This window comes from Leptodactylus fuscus, chromosome 1 (assembly GCF_031893055.1).
Source record: "Leptodactylus fuscus isolate aLepFus1 chromosome 1, aLepFus1.hap2, whole genome shotgun sequence".
Classification (NCBI taxonomy): Eukaryota; Metazoa; Chordata; class Amphibia; order Anura; family Leptodactylidae; genus Leptodactylus; species Leptodactylus fuscus.
In genome coordinates this window covers 11302730-11330040 of record NC_134265.1, presented here as the reverse complement: position 1 = coordinate 11330040, position 27311 = coordinate 11302730, and the positions used below count along the sequence as shown (strand labels likewise).

The 27311-nt window shown below is 45.4% G+C and overlaps 2 protein-coding genes and 2 pseudogenes across 2 annotated transcripts in view; 2 read left to right on the top strand and 2 right to left on the bottom strand.

The window, feature by feature from the left end:
- The window catches only part of LOC142190702 (gastrula zinc finger protein XlCGF66.1-like), a 403831-nt gene that overhangs the window by 55318 nt on the left and 321202 nt on the right, over positions 1–27311 (top strand). The gene's annotated exons all lie outside the window — the stretch shown is intronic.
- LOC142184020 (uncharacterized) overlaps positions 1–27311 on the bottom strand; it is a 193594-nt gene that overhangs the window by 19736 nt on the left and 146547 nt on the right. The window lies entirely within an intron of this gene.
- The window catches only part of LOC142184611 (uncharacterized), a 58716-nt pseudogene that overhangs the window by 9159 nt on the left and 22246 nt on the right, over positions 1–27311 (top strand).
- LOC142189829 (elongation factor 2 pseudogene) lies at positions 24365–27261 on the bottom strand (annotated as a pseudogene).

Here is a 27311-nt window from a genome sequence, read left to right as displayed (position 1 = left end):
TTGGGTCCTCATTTGAAGATCATCTCGAAAAGCTGCGGCAGGTCTAGGGCGATTGCGTGATCATGGGCTAAAAATCAAGCCCAAGAAGTGTCAACTATTCCAGCAGCGAATAGAGTACTTGGGACATGTAGTCACTCCGGAAGGGGTACAACCTGCGCCCAGCAAGGTGGAGGCCATCCAGAAGTGGCCCCAACCAAGAACCCTGCGTGAAGTACAAGCCTTTCTAGGGTTGACCGGTTATTACAGGAGATTCATACCCAAGTTCTCTCATCGGGCTGGCCCCCTAAATGAACTACTGAGAGGCACAGCTGGTGGACCCAAGAATCGCCCCATTGAGTGGGGGCCACGACAGCAAGAAGCCTTTGAGGGGTTAAAGAAAGCTCTGACCAGTACCCCGATCCTGGCCTATGCACAGTTTGATAAGCCATTCCTGTTGTACACCGATGGAAGTCTACATGGTCTGGGAGCTGTGCTATCTCAAGATCAAGATGGACGTGAGAGGGTGATTGCCTATGGCAGCCGGTCCTTAAGGGAGTCAGAGCGTAACCTCGACAACTACAGCTCCTTTAAGTTGGAGCTTTTGGCACTTGTATGGGCCATGACTGAAAGATTCACAGAGTATCTGACGGGTGCAGAAGTGATTGTGATGACGGACAATAACCCTTTAGCACACTTAGAGAACACTAAGTTAGATGCCCTTGAGCAGAGGTGGATGTCCCGCCTTTCCAAGTATCAATACCGTATCCAGTTCCGATCAGGGAGAATAAATTCTGGTATGGGCGCTACATCTCCGAATGGCAACGCTGATGCCCTCTCCCGAGTCCCTGTGGGGTTGCCAACCAAGAGTGGAGAGGAAGGGCTAGAAGACAGTGAAATCCCACACCTCGGCAGAATACCGCCATTCCAGAACATAACCCATTCAAGTGGGGTGGCTTCAGGGATGCCGATGGTGATGGGGAAGACATTGGAAGATTGGGAAAGGGTTCAAAATAGCTGTCCGGACCTATGTAAAGTGAAAGAGTGGATCCGGACTAAGATCTGGCCACGGCCGAATGAGTGGGCTAGCTTAACCCAAGAGGGTCAGAAGTTACTGAGACAGTGGGATAAGCTGGTTGTCATCCAAGGACTCCTATGTCGGACCATATACATACAGTCAGAGCTGCAGCACCGGCAACAGATTGTCATCCCGATGTCATTGGGACCAGTAGCCGCTCAGGAAGCCCATGAGAGTGGGGCCCATTTTGGGAGTGCCAAAACGTACCAATGGCTCCAACGATTTGTGTATTGTCCAGATTTGGGAAAGATGGTGACCAAGGCATGTCTTCAATGTCGGTCCTGCGGGCTGAGTAAAAGTCCCGAACAACGTGCCCCTGTACAAACTATTCAAACATCTGCCCCCCTGCAAATTCTAATGATTGATTATGTACAGATTGGGTACTCTACCTCAGGACATTCTTACTGTTTGGTTATGACGGACCATTTTACAAAGTATGCAGTAGCTGTACCCACCAGAGATCAGACGGCTGAATCCGCTGCCGAAGCGGTCTGCAAACACTTTATACAAGTGTTTGGGTGTCCACAGAAAATCCATTCAGATCAGGGGGCGTGCTTTCAGGGGGCTTTGATGAGTGAATTGTATCAACTCTATGGGATCGAACGTTCTCGCACGACCCCATATCATCCACAGGGGAACGGGGCATGCGAGCGGTTCAACCGCACCTTGATACAGATGTTGCGGAAGCTAGAGGATAGTCAAAAAGCTCGGTGGCCAGAGTATCTACCTGAACTGATGTGGGCCTATAACAATAGAGTACACAACACCACTGGTTACTCTCCATACATGTTGATGTTTGGGAGGGCAGGTCAAGAGATTGAGGATCTCCACATGCCAGATCCAATGCAGCCTCCTCCAAGGAGCACTACTGCATGGGCGCAAGAACACCGTCGCCGACTGAGAGCAGTACATAAGGTTGTGGGCGAACGCATGAGACAAATAGTACACCCCAACCCAGGGCCGGTGCAGAGGGATGAGTACGCCCCAGGTGATCGTGTGATTGTCAGGGCCAAGAGGCCAACGGGAAAATTGGATGGGCGGTGGGAGGCGGTACCATATGTTGTGAAGCGAAAGGTAGACCCTGATATTCCAGTGTATGAGGTACAGCCAGTAGGGACTGGAGGACCCTCAAGGAACCTTCACCGTAACATGTTAAGACGCTGCAATTTTGAACACTCGGTGGCCGACGAGGTGGTACAGGCTCCTAGCATTGTTACCAGGGAAACCCCCTTAGACGATGAGTGGTGGGTTGTCCCTGCCCCGGCCGATCCAGGGAACCAAGTCGAGTCTAGTTTGCCGCCCAGGGAGGGAGTTGTACAACCTGCAGAACAGCCATCATTGGGTGTGCCGGGTGCCCCTGATTCTGTGACTCTGCGTAGGACAGCCAGGTCTAATGCCGGGGTACCCCCACAGCGCTATGCGCAAGATGAGTTTATATGGGAAAGGTTGCCAGGGACGTCAACCTCTAGTGGGGTGGCATGTAAGAGGGTGAAACAGCCCCTGTGTAGTGAATGTGCAATGTGTAATTGAGTTGGTGTTTTCATAACCTGACATTTTGTTGTTTGACCACAAGAGGTCGCTGTTGCAAGATAACAGGTAAAAGGAAAAAGGCTGCATGCCCCTGGAAGATTGATGTGGAGACCCTGATCGTTGGAGGAAGGTTCTAGGAGCCATTTTGAGTCAGAGTGTGCTGGACTCTAGAGGAGAAGAGAGAGCTGTGGAGACATCACTGTGCAGAGAGGGTCCTTGGAGGGAGAAGCCACAGCAAGAATAGCTGAGGATTTGAGACTTTCAGAGTCTGTCCAGACACCATCCTAAGGAGAAGATTACTGTCAGAGACTTGGCTGAGAAGTGAGACTGTCAGTGAGACCGCATGCTGTCCGAGGAGCTCCTCTTCACCCTGATGCTAACAGAGACTAAAAGGTACCCAACAGAAGTAAGCGTGCACGCACCACACTGCAAGTTTTGCACCATATTGCTGGGACTGAGTAAAAAGCCTGTAGTTAGTTAGTTAGGTATAATCATCACCCCAGGCTGCAATACTGGTGAACTATCTACCTGTCTGGTAAAAGGACTAAGTCACAGAGGATTTCTACAGAGTTATATCTCCCAGAGAGGGACTTGTAAGGAAGTCTGGGAGCAACATTTAGTTTAACTTTACACTGTTTGGCTTGCAAGCTAACCAACCATTATACTTGCTTAGTTGTACTTGGTTTGGGGGGAATTTAGTAGTATTGTGATAAGATTGTAAACCCTGGTGTTACACCGCCGGATGCCTGTGTTACACACACTGAATTGTTCCTGTGTAATAGGGTAATAACAGGTAACAGGCAGCTGCATAGGCGCAGCTTGCAGGTAGGTAAAAGCTTGGAGTATATTGAAGGCCACACTAGTGGGCACCGTGCTGTATAACACCAGGGTCCCAGCCTCTAGGCTGTGTAAATGTAATACCTGGGAGTGTTCTTTTGGACAAAAGAGGTTATCTAAACTAAGTAAAGTCCTATCTTGGTTAAATTGAATTGGACTCACTTCCTTTGTTCGTGACTTCGCTGTATCCTGGGGGAGCCCACCTCGGTACACGGCTTACATGGGCCACAAGGAGGACATTATAGTGTGTGGGGGCCACAGAGAGGAGATTATAGTGTGTGGAGGCCACAAGGAGGACATTATAGTGTGTGGGGGCCACAAGGAGGACATTATAGTGTGTGGGGGCCACAAGGAGGACATTATAGTGTGTGGAGGCCACAAGGAGGACATTATAGTGTGTGGGGGCCACAGGGAGGACATTATAGTGTGGGGGCCACAAGGAGGACATTATAATGTGTGGGGGCCACAAGGAGGACATTATAGTGTGTGGGGGGCCACAAGGAGGACATTTTTAGTGTGTGGGGGCCACAAGGAGGACATTATAGTGTGTGTGGGGCCACAAGGAGGACATTATAGTGTGTGGGGGGCCACAAGGAGGACATTTTTAGTGTGTGGGGGCCACAAGGAGGACATTATAGTGTGTGGGGGGCAACAAGGAGGACATTATAGTGTGTGGGGGCCACAAGGAGGACATTATAGTGTGTGTGGGGGCCACAAGGAGGATATTATAGTGTGTGGGGGCCACAAGAAGGACATTATAGTGTGTGGGGGGCGACAAGGAGGACATTATAGTGTGTGGGGGCCACAAGGAGGACATTATAGTGTGTGGGGGATACGAGGAGGACATTATAGTGTGGGGGGCACAAGGAGGACATTATAGTGTGTGGGGGGCCACAAAGAGTACATTATAGTGTGCAGGGGCCACAAGGAGGACATTATAGTGACATTAAAGGCTATTCACGCATATGTGGGGCTCTATCAGCATGATTTTGCTGATAGAGCCCCTTTAAGACATTACTTGTCTGTATGTCATGACCGAGTGTAAATCCTTGAGTGTGACTCCTGGACTTGGATTTAGTTCTGGTCAAGTTATGACTGCAATTAGCCCTTTCTAGTGCATGAGTTAGCAATTCTAACAAATGTCAGGGTCACTTTAGGGTGCATTCACACGGATGTGAATGTGGCACGTATGCGCCGCGTGAGATTTTGTGGGCCATATACGCTCCCATTGATTTCAATGGGAGCCGGGATCGTAAACGCCGCGTTATTTTGTGTCCGGAAGTAGCCGGACACAAAATAGCGCCGCATATACGATCCCGGCTCCCATTGAAATCAATGGGAGCGTATACGGCCCGCAAAGTCTCACGCGGCGTATACGTGCCACATCACGCGGCACGTTACTCCGTGTGAATGCACCCTTACTCTCCCTGTATGTAACCCTAAGGAAGATTAGGGCTGCTATACTTTATTTCAGGGGTCAGCAACCTTCGGCACTCCAGCTGCCGTGAAACTACAACTCCCAGCATGCTTCATTCACTTTCATGAGAGTTCCAAGAACAGCAGAGCAAGTATGCATGCTGGGAGTTGTAGTTTTACAACAACTAGAGTGCTGAAGGTTGCCTACCCCTGCTTTATTTGTATAGCAGGCTGTCTGTGTTCTCTCCACATATTCATTAATACAACGTGCCCCCCGAAAACTACCAAGTGTGCCTGGTGAGCTCTATACACCACTGACTCCCCCAACTTCCTGCACTCAGTGATTCCATTTCAGTGATTGACTTGCTGATTACCCAAGAAGGGGTTAATCACAAGGCTGAGTTCACACAGGGTTTTTAGGTCAGGATTTAGAGGCGGAATCCTCCTCAAAATCCTGACCGAAAAAACGGCTCCCATTCAATAGGAGCCGATCATTTCTTTTTTTCCAGTGAGCGGTCTGTTCCAGAAAAAAAGAAGTGACATGCTCATTCTTCAGGTGGATGCCGCGGCCGGTTCAGCTGAGGACGTCCGCCTGAAGACACTCCCTCCCGACTAGGTCCATTCATTTGGGCCTTATCCGGATGGAGTGATGCGACTGGATGACGGTGCCCTGCATTGGCATCCAGTCGCAGGTACCGTTTTTTTGGTCCGGAATCTGAGGCGGCCTCCACCTCAAGTCCCGGAAAAAAAAACTCCATCTGAACTCACCTTTAGTTCCCACATAACGTCCTGCAGCAAAAAAAACGCTGTTGGAAAAACAGCAACGCATCGGGGTTCTTCATGTAGCGCTTTGCACAGGTTTCTCTGAGGACTTTCTGCTTTAGGCCGGGTTCACACGATGTATTATGGCACGTAATGTGGTACGTAGACGGCGCAGGAGCTTTTGCGGGCCGTATAAGCTCCCATTGTTTTCAATGGGAGCCGGTACCGTATACGCAGCCCGCAAAATCTCCCGTGCCGTCTACGTACCACATTACGTGCCATAATACATCATGTGAACCCGGCCTTAATGATACCAGTAGGGAAGCCGCTGCCGTGTCCTAAGATATAGTTGGTGCTGGATTTTACAACATCATGGCAGTTTTGGAAATTGCAGTGTATCCGCTGCATCAGTTTTACCGTAAAATGGGGATGGGATTTGTGTTTTTTTTCTGCCTACCTACACTCACCCCTACAGTTTGTACAGCACTGTACCCCCACAGATCTAATATTGATGGCCTATCCTGAGGTACTATCCTTTCAGTAGGAGTCCTCACGTTCTGGTGCTTAAGTACATAAAAAAGGAGGTCACTAGACTAAATTTGACTGCAGAAATCGGCAGAGAGAAAAGTCCTGCACGGAGGATTGTTTTCTCTGCCCCTTTCAATAGGGAAATGGCTGATCCCATTATGATCAGTGGGGTCCACTGGTGTCCATGAGTAACCGCTGTGTTCAGGGAACTGGCTCTTCATCATTCGGGTCACCTGACGGATTTAAAAAGGACCTTTCATCAGATCGGGCACATGCAGTTTCATATACTGCTGGAAAGCTGACAGTGCGCTGAATTCAGCGCACTATCGGCTTTCCCGATCTGTGCCCGGTGTAAAGCGCTATCAGTCCCGGTACCGTAGAGCTTTACAGTCAGAAGGGCATTTCTGACACTTAGCCAGGGACGCCCTTCTGCCCTATCGCGCTGTACAGTGTGAGCGGGGAGGAACGCCCCCTCCCTCTGCTCACACAGCTCGTCCATAGACAAGTATTATCAGGTCCACAGTACAGCGCGATAGGCGCTGCTGGGCAGAAGGCATACCTCCCAACTTTTGAAGAAGGGAAAGAGGGACAAAATGTGCGGCGCGGCAAATTTAGCCCCGCCCACTTTGTGTCGACTCCGCCCACTCGTTAATTTTTCATGTGCCCGCTCACAGTATAATCCTCCTACAGTCACCCGTAAATTATATGTCCCCCCTCTATCTCTCCCCCAGTTTCATATACACCCTTCATCTGCCCCCAGATTCATGTCCCCCTTCCATCTCTGCCCCCAGATTCATGTCCCCCATCTCTGCCCCCAGATTCATGTTCCCTCCATCTCTGCCCCCAGATTCATGTCCCCCATCTCTTCCCCAGATTCATGTCCCCCCATCTCTGCCCCCAGATTCATATCCCCACATCTCTGCCCCCAGTGTCATGCCATCTTCTCCTTCATCTGCCCCCAGTGTCATGCCGTCCCCTCCTTCATCTGCCCCCAGTGTCATGCCGTCCTCCACATGTCATTCATGTCTCCACATCTCTGCGCCCAGATTCATGTCCCTCCATCTCTGACCGCAGAGATGGAGGGGACATGAAACTGGGGACAGAGATGGGGGGACATGAATCTGGGGGCAGAGATGGAGGGACATGAAACTGAGGGAGAGATGAGGGGGGACATATAATTTACGGGTGACTGTAGGAGGATTATACTGTGTGGGGGCACATGAAAAATTTATGAGAATGGGCAGAGTCAACATAACAGTGGGTGGAGCTAAACTTGCCGCGGCGCGCTACATGCAACGCACAGTTTGTCCCTCTTTGGCTAGTTCACCCGTAAATTACGTATGGCTGATTTTGGCCCTGAAAAAAAAAAACACTTCCTAATTAGGAAGCGTTTTTTTGGACCTTGCCACGCTTTTTGGAGCTTTTTCTTGCAAAAACTGCTTCAAAAAACGCCAGGTGTTTTTCCCCTCCCGTAAAGTGAATGGACCGCAAAAAACGGGTCACATTTTTTTTCTGGGCATTTTTTTTTTTTTTTTTAGCAAAAAAAGTGTTTTTTGAAAAAAAAAAAAAAAAACGCGCGAAAAAAATCGCGTGTTTTTCACCTCCCATTCGCTTCTATTGCTTTCCTCAGGCGGAAAACACCTGAAGAATGGTCATGTGGCGTCTTTTTTCTGCTAGCAGTCTACATAGACCACTATTGTAATGAGGAGGATTTTGAGGTGAAATCCGCAGTCAAAATCCACGTCTTTGCCCCTGTGTGAACGAGCCCTTTCAGTTCTTCGTGAGTTGTGAGGTATTCTGTACTGAGGGGAATAGATTCCTGTAATCTCTCCATTCTAGTCCCCTCAGTACTGAACAGTCTACATTGCAGTTGGTTCCAGCAGCTTCTCCCTCCAGCAACTCCAATCTAGAGCGGCCACTAGTGAGGAGACTGGAGCCGAGTTATAGGGGGAGGAGCGACTCCATTCTAGTCACGCCCTCCTCCTCCTCCTCCTCCTCTTTACCTCACGGCCTCCATTCCCTGCAGCTTCCTCTTCTTGTGTAACTCGGCAATGTCCTAATTAGCTCCGCCCACACCAGAGTCTGATCACATGGTCGTGACGTCATCAGAGGTCCTGTGAGCAGACGGCTGCTGTGCACGAGGAGGTAAGTGCTCGCTCTCAGCCAGGTGCTCACCAGTGATAGTATATATATATATGTATACAGCCAGGTCCTCACCAGTGATAGTATATATATATATGTATACAGCCAGGTCCTCACCAGTGATAGTATATATATATATATGTATACAGCCAGGTGCTCACCAGTGATAGTATATATATGTATACAGCCAGGTCCTCACCAGTGATAGTATATATATATGTATACAGCCAGGTCCTCACCAGTGATAGTATATATATATGTATACAGCCAGGTCCTCACCAGTGATAGAATATATATATGTATACAGCCAGGTCCTCACCAGTGATAGAATATATATATGTATACAGCCAGGTCCTCACCAGTGATAGTATATATATATGTATACAGCCAGGTCCTCACCAGTGATAGTATATATATATATATATATGTATACAGCCAGGTCCTCACCAGTGATAGTATATATATATGTATACAGCCAGGTCCTCACCAGTGATAGTATATATATATGTATACAGCCAGGTCCTCACCAGTGATAGTATATATATATATATATATGTATACAGCCAGGTCCTCACCAGTGATAGTATATATATATATGTATACAGCCAGGTCCTCACCAGTGATAGTATATATATATATATATGTATACAGCCAGGTCCTCACCAGTGATAGTATATATATATATATGTATACAGCCAGGTCCTCACCAGTGATAGTATATATATGTATACAGCCAGGTCCTCACCAGTGATAGTATATATATATATATATATATATGTATACAGCCAGGTCCTCACCAGTGATAGTATATATATATGTATACAGCCAGGTCCTCACCAGTGATAGTATATATATATATATGTATACAGCCAGGTCCTCACCAGTGATAGTATATATATATGTATACAGCCAGGTCCTCACCAGTGATAGTATATATATATATATATATATGTATACAGCCAGGTCCTCACCAGTGATAGTATATATATATATATGTATACAGCCAGGTCCTCACCAGTGATAGTATATATATATATATATATGTATACAGCCAGGTCCTCACCAGTGATAGTATATATATGTATACAGCCAGGTCCTCACCAGTGATAGTATATATATATATATATATATATATATATATGTATACAGCCAGGTCCTCACCAGTGATAGTATATATATATATGTATACAGCCAGGTCCTCACCAGTGATAGTATATATATATATGTATACAGCCAGGTCCTCACCAGTGATAGTATATATATATATATATATGTATACAGCCAGGTCCTCACCAGTGATAGTATATATATATGTATACAGCCAGGTCCTCACCAGTGATACTGTGTATATATATATATATATATATATATATATATACACAGCCAGGTCCTCACCAGTGATAGTATATATATGTATACAGCCAGGTGCTCACCAGTGACAGTATATATATATATATGTATACAGCCAGGTCCTCACCAGTGATAGTGTGTATATATATATATATATACTATCACTGGTGAGGACCTGGCTGTATATACATATATATATATATATATATATACTATCACTGGTGAGGACCTGGCTGTACATATATATATATATATATATATATATATATCACTAGTGAGGACCTGGATTATCCTGCTGAAAGTAGCCATCAGATGTTGGGTACATTGTGGTCATAAAGGGATGGACATGGTCAGCAACAATACTCAGGTAGGCTTTGGCGTTGCAACGATGCTCAATTGGTACCAAGGGGCCCAAAGAGTGCCAAGAAAATATTCCCCACACCATGACACCACCACCACCAGCCTGAACCGTTGATACAAGGCAGGATGGATCCATGCTTTCATGTTGTTGATGCCAAATTCTGACCCTACCATCCGAATGTCGCAGCAGAAATCGAGACTCATCAGACCAGGCAACGTTTTTCCAATCTTCAATTGTCCAATTTCGATGAGCTTGTGCAAATTGTAGCCTCAGTTTCCTGTTCTTAGCTGAAAGGAGTGGCACCCGGTGTGGTCTTCTGCTGCTGTAGCCCATCTGCCTCAAAGTTGGACGTACTGTGCGTTCAGAGATGCTCTTCTGGCTACTTTGGTTGTAACGGGTGGCTATTTGAGTCACTGTTGCCTTTCTATCAGCTCGAACCAGTCTGGCCATTCTCCTCTGACCTCTGGCATCAACAACGCATTTCCGCCCACAGAACTGCCGCTCACTGGATGTTTTTTCTTTTTCGGACCATTCTCTGTAAACCCTAGAGATGGTTGTGCGTGAAAATCCCAGTAGATCAGCAGTTTCTGAAATACTCAGACCAGCCCTTCTGGCACCAACAACCATGCCACGTTCAAAGGCACTCAAATCACCTTTCTTCCCCATACTGATGCTTGGTTTGAACTGCAGGAGATTGTCTTGACCATGTCTACATGCCTAAATGCACTGAGTTGCCGCCATGTGATTGGCTGATTAGAAATTAAGTGTTAACGAGCAGTTGGACAGGTGTACCTAATAAAGTGGCCGGTGAGTGTATATATGTATACAGCCAGGTCCTCACCAGTCACAGTATTTAGCCAACTCTATGGGAGCCGTCTATTTCCCATCATTTGAAGGGTCCATCGCTGCCCCCTATTGGTTGGTCCTGATCTCTTATAGTATTTAGCTGCTTCACTGTGAAAGGGCTTGTGATAACAAAACAAAAAAAACCCGCCGATTTCTGGAATTAGGGTCCTTAAAGCTGCGGAACTTACCCCGAGGACAGGGGCTTTCTTAACTCCTATCTCTCCTATTACCAGTCTGGGGGTTTCTATGTGAATCACTGTCTGAACCCTCGTATTCTGATGATATTTCTGTATCCACGTTCCTCTTATTTCCCCCTTTCCCTATGTAGGTAATCAAAAATCCAGCCCTCTTTAAAGTCACACAAATCACGCCTGAACTGAAAATGTTTCCTCTCTTTGGTATAAGCAACAATTTTCAATTGTTTGCTGTAGCTGTAACTCCTTGCGCTCAAAATCTGGATTAGCGCTGAATTTTTTTAACAGCGTCTATATTTTCCTGTAGTGTTTTAGATGTAGCTGAAAGTATGTTTTTTTTTTTTTTGTTTTCCTCTTCCAGCAATAAATTCATAAACCGGAGTGACGCTTCTATAGATTCTTTTCCCACTTGGCCAGTAGTTTTTACTCTAGCTGACAGAGCTAAATTGATCCTAAGTCCCCGTGGGATAATACGATTAGAGATGAGCGAGTACTGTTCGGATCAGCCGATCCGAACAGCACGCTCCATAGAAATGAATGGATGCACCTGGTACTTCCGCTTTGATGGCGGCCGGCCGCTTAACCCCCCGCGTGCCAGCTACGTCCATTCATTTCTATGTGAGCGTGCTGTTTGGATCGGCTAATCCGAACAGTACTCACTCATCTCTATAAATAAGATGTTTCAGGTATGACTCTATTGTCTGAGAAGGTCTACCTCGGAGAATGCCTCCCTAGTATCGTTCATCCATTGTTCATGATTAATAGCGCCAGGGAGAAAACCTGCCCATAACAACAATGCGATTTTGTTCAGCCTATCACACACCTTAAATACCCACAATACCCATAATTTGTATGATTTCGGAAGTTTTGGTCAGTGCTTTTTCCAAGGTTAGGTATACTTCCTTCCTGAGCTACACGCTGCCGACGTTAGAAGTAGGAGGTGGTGATAATAATGGGACTCAACTCTTCTATTTATTCCATGGGATTCCGTGTAGTGATTACATTGTCTCATCTTCTCTCCATTCAGGTCCCTACAATATAGAATCCTCTCCGTATCTTCTATATAAGAGAATATTCCTGATTGATCCATCAAGGATGGAAAGAGACAGGAACAAGATGGCGGAAAGTCTATTAAATCTCACCCTAGAGATCATCTACCAGCTTACTGGAGAGGTGAGAGATTCTGATGATGTCATCATGACATCATTCTTATCTATAGTAATAACAGGTGATAGGACTGGAGAGGTGATGGACTCTGGACATGTATGTAGTGAGATTTATTAATGTGTCTCCCCATAACCAGGATTACACAGTAGTGAAGAAGACCTCTAGTGGGCGCTGTCAGGCTCCTGTGTATGAAGGATATGGAGGAACCCTGAGCCCATTCCCGGGGCCTCCACCTCACCCTCTGATACAGGAGGAGATCAATGGACAGAAGATCCTAGAAGTTACCAACAAGATGCTGGAGCTGCTGACTGGAGAGGTGACACTGCTGGGAATGCTGGGACATTATACAGTAACTGGAGGGGTCGGGGTGATGACTGTATCATTGTGTTGTCAGGTTCCTATAAGGTGTCAGGATGTCGCTGTCTATTTCTCCATGGAGGAGTGGGAGTATTTAGAAGGACACAAGGATCTGTACAAGGAGGTGATGATGGAGGACCACCAGCCCCTCACATCAGCAGGTAATAGACATGACTATATACACATGGACTTCCATTATTTGTATGTACAGAATGAATTCAGTCCCTGTCTGTGTTTCCTACAGGTAGATCCAGTAAGAGGACAACACCGGAGAGATGTCCCAGTCCTCTTCTTCCACAGGATGATCAGGTAGATGGAGATATTCCCTATGATGTTGTTAGGGAATTGCAATAGGAGCAATTCCCTAGTAGCTGCTGGAAACCCTGGGAAAGGGACACAAGACACAGTGAGCCCTAAGCTGAATCCTGCCACTGTCCGTTCCTGCTCGCCTTTTCCTATCCTATGTAATAGGCAGCAACTTGGAGACGAGCCCTTCCTATATACGTGAAACACAAAACGTAGACAAGACAAACAACAACAAAGGGAGGTTAGCTAGCCGAGGGTACAGTAACAGTTGAGCAATACAGTGTCAAAATCGATATCCAAAAGAGTGGTCTATAGGGAAAGCCAGAGACAAACACAAAACAGGACACATAGATAAGCAATCGAAAATGTATAAATGAATACATAGGTCCCCTATCAACTCTGCAAGGCCCTAAATACTCAATGTCCTTACCATATAGAGAATACCAACAACCAAGAAAAAAAAGGTAAGTATGACACCTAATATACAGTATATGTAAAAAAGTTTTTTTATTTCACACATTATTGTAAATACATTGGATTATATTTTATTAAATTACAAACTGTAATAAAATTTGGACATAGAAGGAAAAATACATGTACAGAGAAAAGTGGGTCGAGTGATGTGCAAAGGTGAAACAACTGTCCCTATAGATGTCTTTTCATCTCACATAACACCAAATATGAAGTATTAAGTGTGTACAGATCAGCCCAAGGCTGAGTATCAGCCAACATGTATGATGCACACACTACAAGTATTTAGTAGCCACTTCAATAGTAAACACACAGCATGGGACTCTCACTAAGTGGGGATGTAGTTACCCACACCATAGATAGCTTTGTAAGTACAGCTTACCCATTCTGGAGATGTAGATAGACTCTATCAAGGACAGTGCACTGGGGAGTGAGTGTTACAGATGTGTAGACGGGCTGTGAAGTCCTTGTGGTCAGTCTTGGGTTATCCAGCAGTATTAGATGGTTTATACTTGTGTAATGAGAGGTGGAGATGGAGGATAAAGCGGACCATAGACATTACATGTTGTCTGGACCTTCTCACAATCTTCTGACTCTGAACACTTCTGTTTGGGATGAGGAACCAAAGAGACGACTTAACAAATTTCTCTCCATGAGACAAGTAACCTCGGATGTATCTGATAGAATCTGATCTCCTCCACTGAAATATCTCCGGCACATCTAGCCATGCTGAGTATACATGTGTATGAGGTCCTCACAGTTGTCAGTGAGCCGTCATCTAATATCTATGTCCAGCTTCAGATTTGCTGCTCTTTGCCTTAGATAACTCCTCCTGTCAGGTCATTATGGTGATAAATAAACATTTAGAACATTCTCTGTGACTTCCCCATTTGTCTGGCGAGTTTTAAATTATTTGTATTACATATTTTCCATCAGGATAAAGATGTGAGCGACATTAATGCTATATCTATGAGAATAAAGGAAGAGCCCTATGTGAGTGGTGATGAGGAGTGTGAGGAGAACATTCCTACAGGGAACCGCCCAGGTGAGGAGTCACCACTATATAAAGCACAGAAGGGTCACTGATTCTATTCAGACATTGTTTAGACTATTTGTTGTTCCCGATTCAGGTAAAATACTAATAATACATGAATATAAATGTGATACCGCTATAGGGGGTAATAAATGTAGTATAGAATAGAACGGACAGCAGGAATATGGACTTGACATCGATGTGAACGAGGCAAATTTCTTCCTCACCGGCTGTCAGTCCTCGTGAAGGGAAAGAATTTACCAGAATTATATAGCAGATTATTTCAGGTAGTGGCAAAATAATCCTCCTGCTCGATCTTCAGGCAGATTCTACCTCAGAGCTCTATGGAAATAAATGGGAGGTGGGAAATCCCGCCTGGCCAGTAAGGAATCTGATGGAGATTCGGGGGCTGATTTGGTAAAGCGGAAAAATTCTTCTGAATTCCTGAAGCAGCTTCTACAAATGTCACTGTGTAACCCTCACCTTAGACCCCAATCACACTATGGAATCCGGACTAGAAAATCTGGTCTGTACATCAGTCACATTTCCCAGCCTGAACTCTGTCCACACACCAGGACTCCCCGTATCTTAGTGATCTATGACGCTAGGAGTCCCTGCTTCCTTGTGACTCCATAGACCCTACTACATACTGTATGGGACAGCAGATCCGCGGTGAGTTCAGGCTGGGAAATCCAGCAGATGTGGTTTGGATTCTATTGTGTGTATGGGGTGTAATACAGTAAGATTTATGGCATCCTACAGTATTAGTCCACATCAGTGGCCATATTTAAGCAGCCAGGGATTGTGTTCCTGTGGTTTGGGCTCTGAGACTTATTTCACTTTGGAATCTTAGAAGAGACGTCCAGATAAGACGATCTATATCAGGACAGGACAACTAGTAATGTAGTCAGAGGCCTGGACTTAGCAGTACAAAATAAGGGCCTTGATGTTCGGTCCTAAATGTGGGTTCTGTTGGGATAAGATAAACTACTCTAGGTGCAGAAATTGTAATGAGATTGTGATGAATGTCCTTTATGTAACGTGAGCAAGGTGATCTACCAGGGACAGGCAGGGCCGCCATCAGAACAGTGCTGGTGCTGTCAGCGGCCCGGTCACCGCTCTAAGGAAAAAGGAAGCCGATAACTTGTACCAGTGTAACCAAGCAGCAATATGTACCAAAGTATAGTAACCTGCTGTGCAACATTATTAATCAGAAAAGTAGCCCCAAAAAGGTCTAACATGTAACTTTATAATAAATATTTCTAAAATTGCCAAAAACACTAAACAAGGGATATACCCAGAACTGTGACCCGATATATTCAACGCACTCAGGCTCCACATCTCACCATCTACTACAGCTCGGAACGTGAGACTCCCATCATTTTATAGACAATCATCTTGGCTATTTAGCATATGATTAGTTATGCAGATTCTTCTCATGTAACTGCTTTGTTACTGTTTTGCTCCTCTTGTATACTACAAAGTACAACCTGTTCTCACATTCCCTAATAGCTCAGAGACCTATTAGTTTGATTCCCAAGTGAAAGGTCACTGGTTCAAATCAAGTGTCAGCCATGAAGAAGATTTTCCATGAAAAGAGAAATAACATCATCCAGCTCATCGATAGCGGACTCTGGGCGAAGAAAGTTGCCAACTGGTTCAACCATACGAAATGAAGTCCGTCCATTCATTCCAAAACCAAGAGGTGAAAGTCCAGGCAAAATATCAGAATCAACAAGTCGGCTCACCACAAGATCTATCAGTTGTGGCGCGACAAACATGGATCACAAATGTGCATTACACAATTCTTGAATGTTTGCCCAAAAGATGAGGAAGCCTAATATGCTCATAAAAAGCGTTAGCTCAAGTTTGCAAAAAAAGTAAGAAAAGCAGACAGTAGAAGATTGGAAATAGGTGATTTGCTGTGATGAGATGAAAGTCAATAGACTGGACTCTGATGGGTGCAAATTTATCTGAAAGTTTTAAGGGAAAAGGGGGCTAACATTGAAAAATTAAAGGTACTGTCAAGTTTGTTGGAAGAAGCCTGATGATATTGGGTTGTTTCACAGACAAAGGGGTTGTATACTTTACCAGGATGATGGTGGTCTCACTGCTGAGCTATATGTGAGTATCCTACAATACGAGTTACTTCATACACCCGAGTACTATGGATATGAAAAGGACGACATAGTGTTCCAGAAGGACAATGACCTCAAGAATGTCGTGATTCGAAGAAATGGTTCAATGACAGTAAAGCAGAGGTTCTGAATTGGCCTCCACAGTCCCCAGACTCAATCCAAACAAACATTTGTGGGTAGAGTTGAATAAAAAAAAATCTGTAATTGTACCCAAGTGAGTTGACCAGTATGCACCAACACTGGGAACATGTAGGAGAGAGGGATCTGATTTCAGTTGAGACAAACTTGAATCTGATCCAGAGCATGTCCATAATGATTCACACAGTGTTGAAAGTCAAAGGTGGATTTACAAAATAATTAAAATTTTCATTTTTAGGAGTAAAATGGTAACAATGAAGTTACATAACAAGAATCTTCACAACTAATCGTATGCTAAATAGTTGCAAGTCTAATTTATGTATGAGATAGCCAAGATGATTGTCTATAAGATGATGGTAGTCTCACGTTCCGAGCTGTAGAAGACTGAGAGATATGGAGTCACAAGTTCTAACCATTGTTACCTTTCAGTGTAAGTGCCACCACCCCTTTTCCTTAGTGCTGTGACTGGGTGGGTCTGCTTATTTCATCCACTACCAGCACCTCTACAGTGACCTAGAGCAGCGGTGGTATCTGCCATTAAGACTGTCACTGCCATCAGTCTCAGCACAGAAAATACTAATGAAATAGGCCGCTTTACTGTTGTCTGCGCAGTGGGGAATATACTTATAAGCAGGCATGTCAAACATGTGGCCCGCGGGCCGCATGCGGCCCTTTACAGGCATATCTGTGGCCCGCACAAAAGTCTCAAACTTTGTCTCTAAAGTTTAGAGACAAAGTTTGAGACATTTGTGCGGGCCGCAGAGGTGCCAAACTCACGCTGCTGTACGCTGCTGTGTAGACGTGATGTGACGTGATGACGTCACATCGCGTCTACAAGTGATAGCACGAGAGAGAGAGAGTGCGGCGGGGGAGCGAGGACTTGGAGTAGAGGTGGAACGTGAAACTGGTGGCAGATGAAGGAGGGGACGGCATGACACTGGGGGCAGAGATGGAGAGGACGGCATGACACTGGGGGCAGAGATGGAGAGGACGGCATGACACTGGGGGCAGAGATGGAGAGGACGGCATGACACTGGAGGCAGAGATGGAGAGGACGGCATGACACTGGGGGCAGAGATGGAGAGGACGGCATGACACTGGGGGCAGAAATGGAGAGGATGGCATGACACTGGGAGCAGAGATGGAGAGGACGGCATGACACTGGGGGCATAGATGGAGGGACATGAATCTAGGGGCAGAGATGGGGGGACATGAATCTGGGGGCAGAGATGGAGAGGACATGAATCTGGGGGCAGAGATGGAGAGGACATGAATCTGGGGGCAGAGATGGAGAGGACATGAATCTGGGGGCAGAGATGGAGAGGACATGAATCTGGGGGCAGAGATGGAGAGGACATGAATCTGGGGGCAGAGATGGAGAGGACATGAATCTGGGGGCAGAGATAGAGAGGACATGAATCTGGGGGCAGAGATGGAGAGGACATGAATCTGGGGGCAGAGATGGAGAGGACATGAATCTGGGGGCAGAGGTGGGGGACATGAATCTGGGGGCAGAGGTGGGGGGACATGAATCTGGGGGCATGACACTGGGGGAAGAGATGGGGGGCATGACACTGGGGGAAGAGATGGGGGCATGGCACTGGGGGCAGAGATGGAGAGGACATGAATCTGGGGGCAGAGATGGAGGGGACATGAATCTGGGGGCAGAGATGGGGGGCATGAATCTGGGGAAAGAGATGGGGGACATGAATCTGGGGCAGAGATGGGGGACATGAATCTGGGGGCAGAGATGGAGGACATGAATCTGGGGCAGAGATGGAGGGGGGGCATGAATCTGGGGGCAGATGAATGGTGTATATGTAAACAGATAATTTTCTTTTATGAAACTAACAAAATCTCAGAGAACAAGGCTGACTGATCACCACTTATCATCTAAAAAATATTGAAAAAAATGATAGCAAATAAATGTTTAGTTTTTAATTGCTGTATTTTTGTTAAATATATTAGTTTCTGTTACATATTACTACTTCATATCTTGTTTTCATGACTGCTGTTAAAATACGTGTGTGACCTCTGGTTGCTCATGTGGCCCTCGGGGTACCCTGAGTTTGACATGCCTGCTTATAAGGTTATGTTATTTAATAATAGTAACATCAGTTTTCTTCTTGTCAGATGACTGTACCAGGAGCTTAGAGGGACATCTAATACCTACAGATTATGATGCAAAGGATCATGGTATCACACAAGACCCATCTGAAGAACATGTCATTACCCCAGATTTACCCTCAGCCCCTCAGAAGAAAGATCTCTCATCTAATTCATCACAGTCTGTTAAGCAAAAGAAAAGATGGGGAAGGGGTGTTATACATCAGAGAACTCACACAGGGGAGAAGCCATATTCATGTTCAGAATGTGGGAAATGTTTTAACTATAAATCAGAACTTGTTAGACATCAAAGAATTCACACAGGGGAGAAGCCAGTTTCATGCCCAGAATGTGGGAAATGTTTTACTGCTAAATCAAGTCTTGTTATACATCAAAGAACTCACACAGGGGAGAAACCAGTTCCATGTTCAGAATGTGGGAAATGTTTTACTGTTAAATCAAGTCTTGTTAAACATCAAAGAACTCACACATCGGAGAAGCCATTTTCATGTTCAGAGTGTGGGAAATGTTTTATTTCTAAATCAAATCTTGTTACACATCAAAGAACTCACACAGGGGAGAAGCCATTTTCATGTTCAGAATGTGGAAAATGTTTTACCTCTAAATCAGATCTTGTTAAACATCAAAGAACTCACACAGGGGAGAAACCAGTTCCATGTTCAGAATGTGGAAAATGTTTTCTCTCTAAAGCAGATCTTGTTAAACATCAAAGAACTCACACAGGAGAGAAGCCATTTTCATGTTCAGAATGTGGGAAATGTTTTATCTCTATATCAGATCTTATTAGACATCAAAGAACTCACACAGGGGAGAAGCCATTTTCATGTTCAGAATGTGGGAAATGTTTTCTCTCTAAATCACATCTTGTTAAACATCAAAGAACTCACACAGGAGAGAAGCTATTTTCATGTTCAGAATGTGGGAAATGTTTTATCTCTAAATCACATCTCGTTATACATCAGAGAACTCACACAGGGGAGAAGCCATTTTCATGTTCAGAATGTGGAAAATGTTTTATCTCTAAATCATATCTTGTTAAACATCAAAGAACTCACACAGGGGAGAAGCCATATTCATGTTCAGAATGTGGAAAATGTTTTACACAGAAATCACAACTTAATGCACATCAAAGAACTCACACAGGGAAGAAGCCATTTTAATATTCACATGAAATGTATGTTAAACCAAAAGTCATCTCCAACTGCACATCTAAGAACACAGAAAAAAAGCATTTTTCTTTCCTGATTGTTTTACCTCCAATTCATATCTTAAATCTTAGAGAGCTCACCTCGGGTTCTTTTGTCTTAAACTCATTGACAATATGAATAAAATATTTGAATTGGAATTACACCTGCATGTTTGTGACAGTCCTTTATTCCTGGCAGGCCTGGGGTGACAAGAGGTATTTTTGTGGCCTCTACTTTTATTCATTTTTTTTTTAATTCAAAGTTTTGAATTTCAACAAAAATAAAAGAACAAGGATGAAACAGGACGGTACAAAAGTCATCCCAAGTACAGCATAGTATCCAGGTAACAACAGGAGCAAGAACCTCGAGCGGCAGCTTCAGGGTAGAGGGAGAAGAAGGGAAAAGGGGGAAGAGGGACAGAGAAGAGCATAGAGGAAAGAAGGAGAAGAGAGAGAGGAAGTAGAATGAATATCTTAGTGAGTAAGACGATAACCAACTGAAGGAGGAGAGAAGGAGAAACAAGGTAACAGGAAAAGGGGTAGGGAGGGGGCTGAAATAAAAAGTCTCGGCTAAGGCCCAGAAGTTCGTATAGTCCCAGCCTTCTAACAGTAGGAGCAGGACATCTCTATGTCTCACGAGGCAAAGGCATACGAGAGGAATACAGACAGGTAATAAATCCATATCTATAAGAATCATTGTGCCATGATCTAGTCCCAAGAAGTGTCTGTGACTCTTCAGTACGTTGGAACTCCAACCAGTAGTACCAGTTTTCATAGATTTTAAAAGTGTCGTGCAGGAAAGAAGTGAAGTTCTTCATGCTCATAAGCTTATTGACCTTCAGAATCCAGAGGGAGAGAGGAGAAGCCTCCACTCGCTTCAAGAATTGCAGAATACAGTCTTAGGCCACGGGGATCAAAAATCGAAGCATAGAACGATATACGTGCGCACTGGAGACTAGTAGTGATGGAAGAGAAACAGAGCAGGACCCAAATCATGAGATGCATCAGGAACCTGATGTTGGAGTTGAACACCTTATAAGAGATGGAGTCCAAGGTCTGGGTCAAGCTTCTTGTAATAGGCGAGAGGCAATCTGTCCGGACCAGGCGCCTTCATCATAGCCATATGTTTATCTTATACTATTTTAAAATTTTCCCCATATCCATCTAAACTGCTATGTACTGCTTTGAGAAATTCCCCCCTCTTAAAGGGGTATTCCCACCTCACATACTCACCAGTCTTTACTGCTGTAAAATCTACTTTCTTCCTGGTTTCTTGCATCATTTGGTGGGCGGGGTTTCACATGCAACCTGCCGTTTAGCTCCGCCCACCCATATTGGACTATGAAGTACAGGCAGGAGCAGCTCCATTCTGTGTTACATACAGACACTGCCTGTCTCTGCCATAATGAACACAATTGTATTAGCTAGCCTGATAACTGGGAGAACAGAAGAAATGAAAGCAGCTCCTCTCCCCTATCTGCTAACAGGAAGCTAGGTCACGTGGTGTAGACACAGGAATAGCTAGATACACAGGCTCGCTCCCTGCACTTAGCCCCTCCTCCCTCCCCCCTGAGAGCAGCAGATACATCACTTGACTCATGAGCAGCTTAGTCAGGGCTGTGGCCACAAAGAATTGAATAAAGTAAGATAGTGGACAAACAAAGCAGTTTTGCTGAAGCAATGTATTTAGGAAAAGTCTTACATCCACATTAACAAGCAGTATAGATAGGATCCTTGTGATGAGACAACCCCGTTAACCACTTCTGGACCAGCCATTGGTTATATATGTCCGGAAGGTGGTGTCCTTGTTCTGCAAGAACGTATCGGTACATCCAAGCAGAACTTAGCAGCTGTACGAAATTGTGGAGCTGCTGAAGTGGGAGCTGGAAGTAACTAAAGAGAGAAGGCAGGGAAGGTTTATTACTTTGCCGTGTATACAAATGTGGCCACCCTCTGATCCGGTGTTCATGTGATCTGCTGGGATCAGTGTGTTACAAGAGTTACTGGGTCCTACAGAACTGAGATCAGCTCTATTAATCTTAAAAAGTGTGCAGGCTGTATTCCTCCTGTAACTGGAGCTAAATGTACCAGTCCCTGTTGCAGGGGAAATCAGTCTTCAATAAAAAAAAAAAAAAAAAAAAAAAAAGGTGATGAGTAGAGATGAGCGACCGCCGTTCGATCGAATACAGATTCGATCGAATATCAGGACGTTCGGGATATTCAATTACAATCGAATACAAGGCCGCAAACGCAGTAAAAATTCGTATCCCCTCCCACCTTCCCTGGCGCGTTTTTTTGCATCAATAACAGCGCAGGGGAGGTGGGACAGGAACTACGACAACGGAGGCAGTGAAAAAAAAATCGGAAAAAGTAATTGGCGGACAGAAACAGATAACCTCCAATTTAGATGAATGGTGGATTTACCATTCGACTAATTTGGGACTGTGAAGTATGTGACTGTGAGACAGGGATAGATGTATAGGCAGGGTTAACTAGGGATTACCTTTATTTAGGGGGAAATGTTACTCACACAACTCTTTGGGGCTCCATCTCGTCGGGATCCCTGTCAGCTTGCGATATGCGCGAGCTGACTTTTTCCCATAGGAATGCATTGACCAGCGTTGATTGGCCGAATGCCATACAGAAGTACGGCATTCGTCCAATCAACGCTGATCAATGCATTCCTATGCCGAGATGAAGCAGAGCTGAACCTGCTACATACTCAGCTGTACCGATGTAGCAATCTGATGCAGTAGTGCTGAGTGTGTAGCAGGTCCAGCTCTGCTACATTGGACACTGCTACATCGCCAGCACTTAGGGTTGAGCTGATCTTGACATTTCAGGATCGTTTTTAAAATCCAATTTCCGATCATTCGGAGATTGGATTTTAAAAACGATCCTATTCACTACACAGCATGTAGTCCAAAAATTGTTGGACCCCCACGCTGTGTAGTGATTAACCCCCTCACCGTTGTCCACTTACCTGCATAGCTGCAGCTCCCAGCTCTTCTTGGTCGTGTCCTCTGTCCACTGGTCTTCAGAGCGCCCTGCCCCTGCCTCCTGAGACTAGTATTACGGAGAAGGCGAGGCTTAGGAGAGTGTGGGCGGGTACTGGAAGGGGAGACCCGCCCCCTCTCCCTGACTAGTATTATAGAGAAGGCGGGGCTTAGGAGAGTGTGGGCAGGTACTGGACGGGGAGACCCGCCCACTCTCCTAAGCCCCGCCTTCTCTATAATACTAGTCAGGGGAGAGGGGGACAGGGCGCTCTGAAGACCGGACAGAGGACCAGACCAAGAAGAGGAGCTGGGAGCTGCAGGTAAGTGGACAACGGTGGGGGGGAGGGGGTTAATCCGATACTGCACACTGAGCTCAACTACTCTGGAGTTGAGCTGAGCGCACGGCCCGATGTAGCACAGCTGGCAGATATAGCAGTCTGATGCAGCAGACTAACACACTCAGCTCTGCTGCATCAGACTTCTAACATCTGCCAGCTCTGCTACATCGCTGGTGTATCTACACTACTCCCAGCCATCCCTCCATCTACTCTTCCTGCCACACACATCTCGTGTATAGCAGAGCTCAGCACACACTCAGCTTTACTACATCTCTACAACAGAGTGTGGAGATGTAGCAGAGCTGAGTGTGTGCTGATCTCTGTTACACCAGAGATGTGTGTGACAGGAGGAGTAGCTGGAGGGATGGTTGGCAGTAGTGCAGAGTTGTGTGGAGCAGAGCTGAGTGTGTGCTGAGCTCTGTTACACCAGAGATGTGTGTGACAGGAGGAGTAGCTGGAGGGATGGTTGGGTGAAACAGAGCTGAGCTGTGCTTCATCTCCGGTGTCCGGAGTAGCAGAGCTAACCGCACGGCTAGCTCTGCTTCATCTCGCCATAGGAATGCATTGACCAGCGTTGATTGGCCAGTGTACAGCATTCGGTCAATGCATTCCTATGGAAAAATTCAGCTCTGGCATATCGCAAGCTGATAGGGGATCCCGACATAATAAAGGTACTTGATGCCCCCAGACATGCTTCCCCTGCTGTCCCAGTTGCATTCCAGGGTGTTGGCATCATTTCCTGTGGTGTGATAGTGGACTTGGTGACCCCTCTGAATCGAAAGGTGGGATCCCCTGTAGCGAAGCATATTCTCCCATACACTATAATGGGGTTCGATATTTGTTCGAATAGTCGAATATTGAGCGGCTATTCGAAACGAATATCGAATATCAAACATTTTACTGTTTGCTCATCTCTAGTGATGAGATGTCCCCAAAGGTTTATTATGACCTTGTGGGGACACAATGTAAAAAATATTAATAATAATAATCGAAAAGTAAAAAAAAATGGAAATAAAATAATGTAAAAAATTAAATAAAATAATATGACAATAAGACGCTATTATTTTATTTATTTATGTTATTTTATTTTTTTTAGCTCAAATACAAGTTTTAGTAATGGCACCAATACAATGCTGATATTCATGCTGCAAAGGAACATTATTCCCAGTGATGCTCAAGCAATCCCTATACTCCCAACTTGATAGTTTCAAACTAGGTTTAAATGTTACCCTTTTGTAAGTGTTAGAGCACCAAGATGGGCCATAGAAAATCTTGACATTAAAGTGAGCAAATGTTTCATGTTGTAAAGTTAAGGTGTCAAGTCCAGATGATTCAGAATATGTAGAAAGCTCACAGCTTGTCCAAGAAGTTATCCAAAGCTGGAATACCCTCTTTAAGACCCTTTCGTTTACGGGTCTCTGCTACAACCTGGCTTGGTCTAGTGGTGTTGTCAAAAGGATCACCAGGAAGAATCTGCCAGTGGTCAAACACACACTGAGGGAAGGCTTGGCCACCAGTATTGGATCGTAGATCAGCAGTGACGCCAAATGATTCATTGACAGGCAAATAAGCTTTAACAATAAACATTGGTGTGCCTGCAACTTGGGCCTCTTCAAACACATGTCCACGCTTCCTGTTAAAGACACCATAGATTCCTCCAACCACTTGTACAGAGCACTGGATTTCTACAAGATAGATTGGCTCCATCAAGCAGGGTTGGGCTGTCAGTACACAAGCATAGAGACAGCGATGGGCAGTGGGGATTATCTGTCCGCCACCTCTATGAATGGCATCGGCATGTAGAGTCACATCATCCACATCAAAACGAACAGCCCTCATGTTTTCCTCACAAAGGGCACCCTCCTTTGTTGCCCATTTGAAACCAGCCACTACACTGCCCTTTATTTCATTCAGGTACTGGACACCTTTTGTGACATCAGTGAGGATGTTTGGCCCAGTTCCATCAGGACCAAAGCACCAGATCTTTCTTGCTTCGGTGACATCCCATTCATATTTCTCAGCCAGATAACGTGCCCTTGTCTTAAGCTCTTGCCGTGCTGACACATCACCCTTGTCAATATCCTCAGCTAAACCATCAGGGAAAGGACGAGCCTTCATGTAGAGACGGTTGTGCTTGTTGGGAGACTTTGACAAGCACAACTGGTTAGATTCCTCACTCACTGTCTCACGGTAGGACACAACAGGATCGGATTTCTTAATTGGAATGCAAGCATGGTCTTCTTCAAGATCTTTAAGACAGATTTCCAAGTGCAGCTCCAGCAATAATATGTTTTCCAGACTCCTCAATGATGCACTGTACCATAGGATCAGATTTTGCCAAAACGCTTCAAGCCTTCTACAAGCTTGGGCAAATCAGCAGGGTTCTTTACTTCCACAGCAACACGCACAACAGGGCTCACACTGAACTTCATAAAATGCATGTTGTGTGCATACTCAAAGGTGGTGATTGTTCCAGTCTTCACCAAAAACTGGTCCACGCCAACCAAACCAACAATGTTACCGCAAGGAACATCTTCGATGGGCTCTACGTAACGCCCCATCATAAGGATAGTTCTCTGAATGGGCTTCAGGTAAAGATCCTCTTTCTTGCCAGGTGTAAACTTTGAGGCCAGTAGACACAACACCAGAGAACACTCGTCCAAAAGCATAGAATCTACCCTTATCAGTTGTGGGCACCATCTTGGATATGTACATCATCAGTGGTCCTTTAGGATCACAGTTCTTAATGCCCATTGCAGCTTCATCATCAGGAGGTCCCTCATATAAAAGCTCACATCGGTACTTCTGAGCAGTCACAGGAGAAGGCAGATGGATGGTGATCATTTGAAGAAGAGCTTCACTAGCTGGAAGCCAGCGTTTCATGACTGCGTTAAGCAAAGGCTTGCCCTCCTTATCCTTGTCTTCAGTGTCTAGTTTAATGTCCAATTTTGTAATCAGTTTTGCAGTCTCATCTTTCTTGAAGTTCATGATTGCAGCAAAAACCTTGAAAATTGGGTCCAGGACAAGATGACAGAATGTTCTAGGCAGCTTTTTTGCCATCGGCGTTGGTGGCGGTTTTAGAGAATTTGCCATTAGCTGGGTCAAAATACCTGTCACCCCACAGCTTTTTCATCATATCCTCCACTTTCTTTGCCCGATCTGCTGGAGACAACTGCCCTTCTCCCTTTGTAGCAAACTTTGCTACATACATTTCAGCAAACTGTTTTAGGGTAAAGGCCCAGCCATGCAACCCTGAACCAAATCCAACAGTGCCAAGAACTGGATCAATCATTATGTTACCCATTGGGCCAGTTTCTCCCTCACCATAAGTGGAAATGATTGCGTTAACATTTTCAACAAAGCGTTGAAAGATCTGGTACAGCTCCTCTGTTTCCAGCTGGAGTTCCAGAAGAGCACGGTCCATCTTGTTCATCATCAACACAGGACGAATGCGCTCAGCGATAGCCTGACGGAGTACAGTCTCAGTTTGTACACACACTCCAGAGACATAATCCACAACAACTAAAGCTCCATCAGTTACACGTAGAGCAGCAGTCACTTCAGAGGAGAAGTCAACATGGCCAGGAGAGTCAATCAGGTTGATGAGAAAACCAGGACCATCTTTACTTTGCTTGATGAAGACCAAGTAATTCTCAGAAAGCTCGTAGAACAGGAAGATTGCAGTTGATTTGATGGTGATGCAGTGCTCCTGCTCATCCTTTCGAGTGTCAGTAAAGCGAGTTTCACCAGCACGAGCAGAGGCAATAATGTCAGCTTTACACACCAGAGAGTCTGTCAGAGTGGACTTTCCATGATCCACATGGGCAATGACAGACATATTGCGGATATTTGCCTTTTTGTCCATGATGGCACGTATCTGGTCAACCGTGAAGTTCACCATTTTGGCGGATGGCGATGGATTCTCTTCACGGGAAAGAAAAAAGCCGGAGCGGACTGTCTGCCTCTCAGCAGACAAACAGGCGGAAGAGGAATAAGACGCTATTATTAAAGGTTATAGTCCCACCACCAATGAT